The sequence below is a fragment of the Magnolia sinica genome, chromosome 1, assembly GCF_029962835.1.
Source record: "Magnolia sinica isolate HGM2019 chromosome 1, MsV1, whole genome shotgun sequence".
Classification (NCBI taxonomy): domain Eukaryota; kingdom Viridiplantae; phylum Streptophyta; class Magnoliopsida; order Magnoliales; family Magnoliaceae; genus Magnolia; species Magnolia sinica.
In genome coordinates, this window is record NC_080573.1 from 135136630 (window position 1) to 135146889 (window position 10260).

At 40.0% G+C, this 10260-nt stretch overlaps 1 protein-coding gene across 11 annotated transcripts in view; it reads right to left on the reverse strand.

The window, feature by feature from the left end:
- The window catches only part of LOC131219021 (protein PIN-LIKES 3-like), a 50519-nt gene extending 40481 nt beyond the window's left edge, over positions 1-10038 (reverse strand). For 3 of the 11 annotated variants that reach the window (XM_058214071.1, XM_058214066.1, XM_058214062.1), the window contains exons 1-2: positions 9842-10036; positions 9669-9724 (exon numbers count right to left, since the gene is read on the reverse strand). The gene's annotated coding sequence lies outside the window, so the exon portion shown is untranslated. Of the gene's footprint in view, positions 1-9668; positions 9745-9841 lie in introns of all 11 variants that reach the window. The other 8 variants (XM_058214055.1, XM_058214047.1, XM_058214015.1 and 5 more) reach the window with 5 other exon arrangements.
- Between the last annotated feature and the right edge of the window lie 222 nt (positions 10039-10260).

Consider the following 10260-nt stretch of genomic DNA (forward strand, 5'->3'; position numbering starts at 1 on the left):
CGCTTAATTGGAATGGTATATTCGCTCGCTACCAAAGGACTCCTACTATCAAATCCAGGTTACTGGCAGTCCATTTCCAGGAATCGCTTTCATTAGAATATAATATTCCCTTGCAACGAATAATCTATTTCCAGGGTGCAATGAATCCTATATTTATTTCCCCAATCTTCAGCAAATAGTGCTAGTGGATTAACCCCAGACGCCTTTTGATGTAGAACGTGTCGAAATCGAATTGCGTGCTGAGTTTCTCAGTACGCTCTTATCGTATTGAGTAAACTCAGTTGGGACCACCTTGAATTTAAGTGATCTATCCACGCCGTACATCCGTTTTTTCCATCTAATTTAATGGATTGAGCCCAAAATTGAAGCATATCCAAAGACCAAGTGGATCATACCACTGAAAACAGTGGGGAAAATGATTTCCACCGTTGAAACGCTTCTAGGCCCCACAATGATGTTTATTTGTCATCCAACTTGTTAATAAGATCATGCATAAATAGATGAAGTGAAAACACAAATATAAGCTTGATCCAAAACTTCCATGAGCCTCATGAATTTTTTAACGGTAGACGTTCAATTCAATTTTTTCCTATGGTGTGGTTCATTTGAACCTTGGATATGATTCAGTTTTGGGCTTATGCCCTAAAATTATCTGGTAAATTGGATGGATATAGCAGATAAATTATATAAATCATGCTAGACGTCACTGAGTTTACTCAGTATACTAAGCATGGTGAGTTACTCACTAAGCAATTCGCTTCCCAACGTGTCGCTGAATATTTCATGACTAAAGATTGATCAAAGAAGACCCAATCAGAGGCAGAAGTAATATGTAATATTGTAAACTTAAAATAAACATTTCTCATAAATAGGAATGAGTTATCTGACATGCCATATATGATTTTAGGTAGGAGAAGCTACTTTAGTCAACCAACCCTGCCACACTAGGTTGCCTATGTCTAATTTACAAGATTTTATCATATCAATGGTTGAAATCCCATTTTATTTTCATATTTACTATTTATAAAAAGTTTTAGTTTAATTGTAAATTGATAGTAGCTCTTCATCCGTTGGACTCTAGGAGTTGTGTCCAACATGAAAATTGCTTAGAAAATTTAGGAGAATATCATGGTTGAGCCAAATAGGACACTTACTATTTTTGGTCAAAAACCAGTAAGGTCTATTACAAATCATGACAGTTTAGTTTACTATTTATATTAAGTCAAAATTTCTAGGAGTTTTAGTTGTAGTTTGATTTCCAAACTTTTTCCTAAGGTTAATATCACTATTTAAGAGGTTGTAAACTCGTTTTTAAGAATCAATCAATTATTTTAAAATTTCTGAAAATTGTTTAATTATTTTCTTCTTTGTCTAGTGGATACGAGGTATCTTTTCGAGGAGTCTAAAGAAGCTCCCTAAATTCGAAGTACTTATCCCCCTGAGGAAGACGTTGCTTGACCTCAACACGTCCTTCTCTATGTTTCCTTTAGTTATGAATAGAGCTGGGCATGTCTGAGTCGATCCGGTAAATCCGACTCGACCTGGCCCGATCTGCACCGATCATAACCGAACCGACCTGGCCCTATCCATACTGATCAAAACCGAACCGACGGCCTAGATCGGTGAGGATTGAATTAGGCTATTCAGATCCGAACGTTTTTCGGATTGGAATCGGATCAATCTGGACCGATCCGATCCGAAAACCGAATCCGAATGGAGCTGATCCGGAGTAGATAAACCGAATGCATTCACTGTGTCCCCAACAGAATTGCTGCTACTCCTGGTTTTGAAACTAAACATGAGAGAGAGAGAGAGAGAGAGAGAGAGAGAGAGAGAGAGAGAGATTTTGAAAGAGGAGAGAGATTTCCAAGTTTACACAGTACTTAAGTAATTTTGAAAGAGGAGAGAGAGTTTACTCAGTAGTGTACTCGGTATTTTTGCTTCAAAAAACGGCCCAAATTGACTAACATAAATTTGTGAGTCCTATCATCACGTATACGACATATTCGCATCATCCATCCATTTCATCAAAACATTTTAACTCATGAGCCAAAGAATGAGGCAAATCTAACATTCAAGTGGCCCACACCAAAGTAAACAGTGGGCCCAACAAGTTTTTAACAGTGAGAGTTCGAATTCATTTTTACTATGTTGTGGTCCACTTGAACTTTGAATCTACCTCATTTGTTGGCTCATGCCCTAAATTCATTAGGCATGATGGTCGAACGGTGTGGATAATCTACTTACATCACGGTGGGCCCCACATATATTTCACAGCAACCTCCGTTGGAAGGTGCGGCGACAGTGATTACAAAGGGAAATGATTACCCATTTCCCATGCATTTAGTTACCTCTAAAAAATGAAACATGCCCTGTCAGCCCCACTATGATGTATGTGCTTCATCCATGCCGTCCATCTATTATTCTAGATCATTTTATGGTATGAAACCAAAAATGAGGTATATACCAATCTCAAGTGGACCACATTATAAGAAACAGTGTTGAATGAACATTGACCATTAAAAACTTTTTGGGGTCGTAAAAGTTTTGGATCAAGCTGATCTTTGTTTTTTCCCTTCATCTGGGTCTGTATGACCTAATCAACAGATTGGATGTTGAATAAACAGTATATTGGGCCTTAGGAGGATTTTAATGTAAAATATCCAATCATTATTGTTTTTCTATGGTGTGGTCCACCTAAGATTTTTAACCCTCTAATATTTTTTTATCAAGCCTTAAAATGATCTGTAAAAATGGATGAACGGCATCGATGAAATACATACATCATGGTGGGGCCCACATATCACCGAACACCAGCCACGGGGCTGGTGACAAGGGGAGTAGCCATTCCGTTTCCGTTAGTAGACGAGTACACTGATGCTCCTCGAGCTCTGAGTTGTACCAACGGTTCAAAGGAGATCAAAGTTATATAGGCCCCCACAGTGATGTATTTATTATATCTACACCGTTCATATATTTTTAGAGATAATGATCCCACAGTGATATATTTATTATATCTACACCGTTTATATATTTCTAGAGATAATGATCATTATCATTATCCAAAAATGAATAATATCCAAAAATCATCTTGACCACATCACAAATAGCAGCAGAGATAATGATTTTCACCGTAAACAATTCATGTGGTCCACTTGATAGTTAGATCTGTCTAATTTTTCATCTCAAGCCTTAATATGAGCTTGCCAAATGGATGGACGGTTTGGATATAACACATACCCCATGATCAGATCCATAGGACTTGCCAACATCAATACAGCAATTCCAAAGTTGCCTGCATTTTTGTGCTGAGCACATTAACACAGCTATGTGCCTCGAGCTCTGGGTTGTACGAATGACTCAAATGAAATGAAAAATTACATGGCTCCACAATAATGTTTTTATTACATCCATGCCATTTATCCACTTTTTGTGACATTTTAGAGCATTTAAAAAAAATTGAATCATTTCCAAAGCTCAAATGGACCACACCGAAGATAGCAGATGGACCACACTGAAGATAGCAGCTCACCGTCAAAAAATCCAATCCATACCCAACCCGATCCGACTCGGTTTCCCTAACCGAGTCGGACTTGGTTCAGGTCAGACCAGCTGTATATCGGATCAGATCGAGTCAGATATTCTGGACTCGGTCACGGATCGGATCGAGTTCGGATCAGCCTATATACATTTCGGACTGAATTGAGTTGGACCCAATCTGATTCGACTTACTCCGATGCCCAACTCTACTTATGAACTATACCTCCATTGACCACATTTACAGATTAATAGCCTAAACGAGGTGAAGATTATATCTGAAACATGGAGGATAAAAGGAAATAAAAAGATGATAATTGAAGAGAGGAATTGGTTCCGTGGGTGAGTGAACCCCTCTGTACGAATCATAGAGGTTGAGTGTCCATATATAAACATTTCGGATAGTATATGCAGATGTAATGCATGTGCGCACAGTGATTGATGACAATGATTTGAACATTGAATCGATAGTTCAAATGAAAAAATAGCCAACGGTTCTACGTCCACATCAATTCTAACCAATCTGATTTTGGGATGACAAACTATCTTTAGTGGCCCCACAACTTGAATGGTTTGATTTAAGTTAATGTATCCTGCGTGTAGAACATAGATCTGTGTGTCCATCAGCACATGATATACATCAGTCTTGTGGTGGAATTCAAATCCTTTGCTAGCCACAAATAATGGGATTGGCACATCATAACAAGTTGCATTTAATACAACATTGTTAATAATGTTAGTGATGACATGGACCAATTATAATATAAAAAACAAAAATTTTCTATTTAAATTGGCTGGTGTACCACCAAACTTGTTGGTGTGGGTATGTCGTGCAAAGACGAGCGTTGATGCTCCTAATTGAGTTCCGATTATTAATAGAACCAGTTCAAAGGATATCAAAGTTATATTGAGTACACCCTGATCCATAGATCAAGTGGTAGACCGAGTGAAAGATACCTCGTTTCAACATTGAGGTCTTGGTATCGATTCCCTGATGGGGGTGGCTTACAATGAAGTGTGAACTGACATTGGGTGTACTAACAAGCTAACAAAAAAGAAAAAGAAAAAGAAGTTATATTAAGTGCTACAATTAGGGGTGTACATGAATAGAGCTAGCTTGGTTAGCATGCTTGACTCGACTCGAAAAAGCTCAATTCAACTCGGTTCAAAGCTGAGTTCGAGCCGAGTCGAGTTGATTTTTTGAGCTCGAAAATGAGTTCGAGTAGGCCCCAGCTCGACTCAACTCGTATCGAATCCAGCTCATCGAACTTAGATAGAACTAGTTCGGTGACTTGGTTACTTCGCCATTGATGTTGCTCACCAACTATTTGATAAAATGACTTAACAAAATATGACTGGTGGCAAGGAAGGTATGTACAGGAAACAAATACTCTTTTTCTTTCTTCTCTTTATTTCTTTTTGTTTTCTTGGTTTTTATGTTGCTTAGAAGGTATTTGATAAAATACTTGTAAAGCCATTGCCTCTGTTTGTAAAACAATGGAATTTTGAAATTGCAGTTCAGGTGTTTATGAAAATGCCTCAATGGCGAACTCGGCTCGACCTTAGCTCGAACTCGGCCCGATCTTAGCTCGAACTCGGCCCAAGCTGCTGACAGAATCGAGCTGAGCCGGCCAGTCAGGCTCGAGGATCGAGCCGAGTCGAGCTAGGGCTAGCTCTACTCGGTTCAACTCGATTACACCCCTAGCTAGAATGATGTGTTTATAATATTTAGGTGTTCGTGCATTCGGGGAGAGAGCTCAAGTGTACCGCACCTCAAATAGCAGTCATGTATGCGGGGAGAAAGCTCAAGTGTACCACACCACATATGGAAGTCCGACAATGATAATTATAATTAAAACATTTATAGGGCTCACGGTAACGTTTATTTTCCATCCACTATATTAATAAGGAAACACATACTAGATAAAATAAAAAATAAATACCATATTGGTCCAAAACTTCTGTAACCCCGAAAGGGTTTCAATGGTAGACATTCAATCTCCCACTGCTGTTTGAGGTGTGGTGTACTAAATCTTTGGATCTATCTTATTTTTTGGCTTAAGCCTTACAATGAGCTCGCCAAATAAACTGACGGTTTAGATATAAAACATACCTAATGATGGGACCCACAGAACTTGGTGATGTCAACACACCATGAAAATCGGTGGTGGCTGGTACACCAGCCGATCCGCTTCCCAGAGAAACGGGATTTGTCAGAATGGTGACGATGATGATGATGTCAACATGCATGCAGACAATGTAGACTCTGACGCAATCGTCTGAAAACTATAAACGCCAATTGACCACTGCAAGGAGCTACACCCTCAAATCCGCCCAACAGTATAGCTGTCAGTTCCTCGCACTGAGACGAAATTTCTTTATTTAACCCGCCACGTTTTTTATACGGACTTAGATCTTTTTATCAACTAGAGCAAGGTGGTCAATGGGCCAGGCCTAGCTAACAAATTAAAAAATGGGCCTGGCCCACATGCCCATGGACCCATTCATATTCCATGTCGTAAACAACACTAGGCCCGGTCCATCGAAAGCTACATATCAGCCGGCCTTCTGATTCTGAACAAGGCCTGTTCGGGAGCGAGAGTTCTCCCAGAACTAGGACGGTTTCATTTGAATTACTTGCATGACCTGTAACGAGATTTTTGTAGGTAATTTTCAAGCGCATGAGTAACATCCATCACACTCTACCAGAGCATTAAAGTTTTTATCTGAGAGACACTCCGGCGATCTTAGTTGCATTGGTATGCTCAGATAATTCAATCCATTGATCTGGACTGTTCATTAGGCCTACCGCACACTTCATGGGCTTCGATGTAAATATCACGTTGATCTTACAGATATGAACCATTTGATCAATGATTTTAAAATGGACGGTTAAGATAATTTACACAAAAATAAGTAAAAAAATCGATCCATCTGTAATAGAGCCTTATAAAGGTTTGCTTATGATATTAAAGAATCATTTTTTAAGCAACTGTAACCATTACATCCATGGTTTCTAAAATGGATGGCTGTAAAAAATAAAGCTAAAATCAAAGATGCACTGAATCGTCCCATCGGCACGATTTTTATCCGATAGACAACAAAATGCTTCATGGACTTTTTTATATATGTATTGGTCCGATCAATCGAACGGAGTATACAAATGAGCCGATGCATCTAGGAGCACCATCAAGTTCATAGAACTCTACGCCATGCTGGACACGTGACATTAAGGATGACACAATACTATCCATTTCGTGATTTCTATGGTGAAAGATGGTCCAAAAACCATAATATCTATTATTTTCTGGCGAATAAAGAAAGGTTAAAAGACAAAAACCAGCAACGGCCTAACGGCTCCAATTACGTAAGCAGTTTATTTACTGTAAAAGTTTTGTTAAGGGATAATCAACGGGGTGAGACTACAGCATATCTGGTTCGTTCGGAACGTCATAAGGATGTGCCACGTGTGAGATTTAGCAGAGTCGATGTCGCACGCGTATGTTCAAGAACTCGCCATTTATCTGGTGGGAAAGTAGCCACGTTGAAACTTGGGAATGGAATAGAATCTTCTGGACATACAACGGTTGTCGAACGAGCTCTGTGGGCCACCGTATTGTTTCTATGACACCCGTTCATCACGTTAAACTCTCGGTGTCATGCCCTTTTAAGAAAAATCGCTAGGTTCTAGAGGTACTTAGGACGTGGATGTAACAAACCAATGGTCTGGATTACCCAACAATGGACTCCACAAAAGTGGGGCCCAAGATTTGGTTATAAGAACCGTTGATCTGGTTCCCCTCAAAAGATCATAACCATCTAATTGGAAGAGATAAATACGTTAGTCAGAGGTCTAAACTTGATTTTCGAAATCAATGGTTAAGATCGTCAATAGTCCATCCATTACCGGGGCATGATTTTGAAAGTCTGGATTCGTCTGTAGTCCATCTTTTAACGGTGTGACCCATCTTTTACACGGCTCTGATGTCCTAACTCCTACACGCAGGTGGGAAAAAGACCGAGCTGTATGTGAAAGTTCAAGTGCAGCGCCTGTACGTTACCATTTTACACGGAAACGGATTGGCTACTCCCCTGCCACCAGCCCGGTGGCTGATGGTTGGTGCTCTGTGGGCCCCACCATGATGTATGTTTCTCATCCATTCGGTTCATACACTTTTACAGATCATTTTAGGGATTAATTGCAAAAATGAGATGGATATAAATCTCAGGTGGACCACACCATAGGAAAACAATAGTGATTGGATATCCACCATTAAAATCCTCCTAAGCCCCACTGTACTGTTTATTTCAAATCCAATCTGTTGATTAGGTCATACAGGCCCAGATGAAGGGGGGAAAAATCAGCTTGATCCAAAACTTTTATGGCCCCCAAAAGGTTTTTAATGGTCGATGCTCGTTCAACACTGATTCCTGTAACGTGGTCCATTTGAGATTGGAATATACCTCATTTTCGGTTTCCTACCATAAAATGATCTGGAAAAATAGATGGACGGCATGGATGAAACATATACATCATGGTGGTGCCCACATAGCACCGACCTACGAGATATTTATACCCATCATTTTTAACTATTGGTAATACATTAGTTTCTTTCTGTACTATTATAACAACAAAAGTAGAGAAGAGAGTACTCAGGTTATCAGCCAAGATGGGTGTAAATGTCAATTCCCAAAAGTGACCGCAGTTTCGGGAGAAAGAAACTCTGATGTGCTGCCAAACCATGCAGAGATGGTCAAGTAATGAGAGCCGTCCATTTAAAACGTGCTACTTTGAGCAATCTAGAATAAGAAACTCTTTTTTGTGCGGCTCAGATTCAACTCCACGAATCAATGGGATGGACGATTGAAACGCTCTTGGAGTGGACGGTTCGGATCATTGGACCATCCCGGATGTAGTTCCCGGCGGGACACGGTCATCCTGAGTCCCAGCATTGGCAAAACGGAAGCGGATTGCCTTGTGACCCTGCCACCAGGTTGATGGCAAGCGTGTGGGGCCACCGTGATGTACGAATGTTTTTATCTGCGCCGTCCATCCGTTTTCCCAGCTCATTATGGGATATGAACCCAAAATGAAGGAGATAAAAACTCAAGTGGACCACACACCTCAGGAAACACTGGTAATTGAACGCCCGCCATTAAAAACTTCTTGAGGGCCACGAAATTTTGGATTTAGCTGATATTTGTGTTTTCCCTTCATCCCTGAAAGTGTGATCTAATGAAAAGATGGCCGCTAAGAAGGTTTTAACGGTGGATGTCATTATTCGTTTCATGTGGTGTGTTCCATTTCAGCTTTGAATCTGCTTCATTTTTTGTTTATGCCCTGAAATGAGCATGAAAAACGATGGACGGCGTGGATATAAAACACATACATGACGGTGAGCCCCACAACGTCTGCCCCAGGAATCCGCTTCCCCCGGCATTGGAAGCGGATTGCGTACTGAGTAACTCAGTACGGTATGCGTACTGAGTAAACTCAGTGGGCCCCAGTGTCATTCATGCATTACATCCACTCCGTCCATCTCTTTTAACACATAATTTTAGTAATTGTTCCAAAAATGGAGTATATCCAAACCTCAAATGGACCACACCACCGGAAACAGTGTGAATTGAACATTTGCCGTTGAAATATTCTTGGGGACAACAGAAGTTTTAGATCAAGCTGATATTTGTGTTTTCCCTTCATCCATGTCTTTCTGATATTATGAGCAGGTTGGATGACAAATAAACATCACTGGGGGCCTTAGAAAGTTTTCAACGGTTGAAATCAATACTTCCACTTTTTCCAGTGGTATGGGCCAGTTGTGGTTTGAATATGCATAAATTTTGGTTTGACCCATACAATGATCTGAAAAAACGAATGGACGGCGTGGATAAACCACATACATTCGCGGTGAGCCCAACTGAGTTTACTCAGTACGATAAGAGCGTACTGAGTAACTCAGTACGCAATCCGATTTCCCCGGCATCGGCAAAAGAGACGAAATCATCACCCGTAGTCTATGCTACCTGGTTTTAGTTTTTTTGTTTTGTGTCATTTTCACGCTAATAGAAAAGGAGATCTTGCCTCTCACTGAGGAAAAACGCCACAAGAGAGAGATTAAAATCCGCACCTGTTTTAGAAACTTCAAATTTCCCGGATTTTCATCTTCCCGACGTACATCTCGAGCTGAAATTCCGTAAAAAGAGCTGAAATTTCACAAAGAACAGGAGGATCTATTGGATTTATAGGGTATCGATTGAGCAAAGGAGAGAATAAGGAGAGAAAATTGAAATCCTTACGTACTTTTTGGTGTTTTCGACTCTCTGGCAGTTAGATCTTGTATTTCTTTCTTCTTCTTCGGCTCTCAGTCCATCCACCCTTTCATCAGGTTTATAATGGGGTTTTTTTTTTTGGTTGAATCTGAAGTGAAATAACGGAAATATATAAACATCTCTCCGCGAGATATACGCGGGCGAATACTCTAAAATGTCACAGTGAAATTACTATAATTTCCCTGTAAATACATAAATAATGACAGGTATACAAGGCTCATGACTCATATGAGTCATGAATCATGAATCACAATGCCGGGATTTTAAGGAGTATTTGATAGTCTGGCGGAGTACGATAGTTCTTACACCTTCACAATACACGGTACCTGTGTGTTATTTTTCGCTTTAAAAAAACCGTACAAAATGTGGACCCCACTTTAGATAGGTATA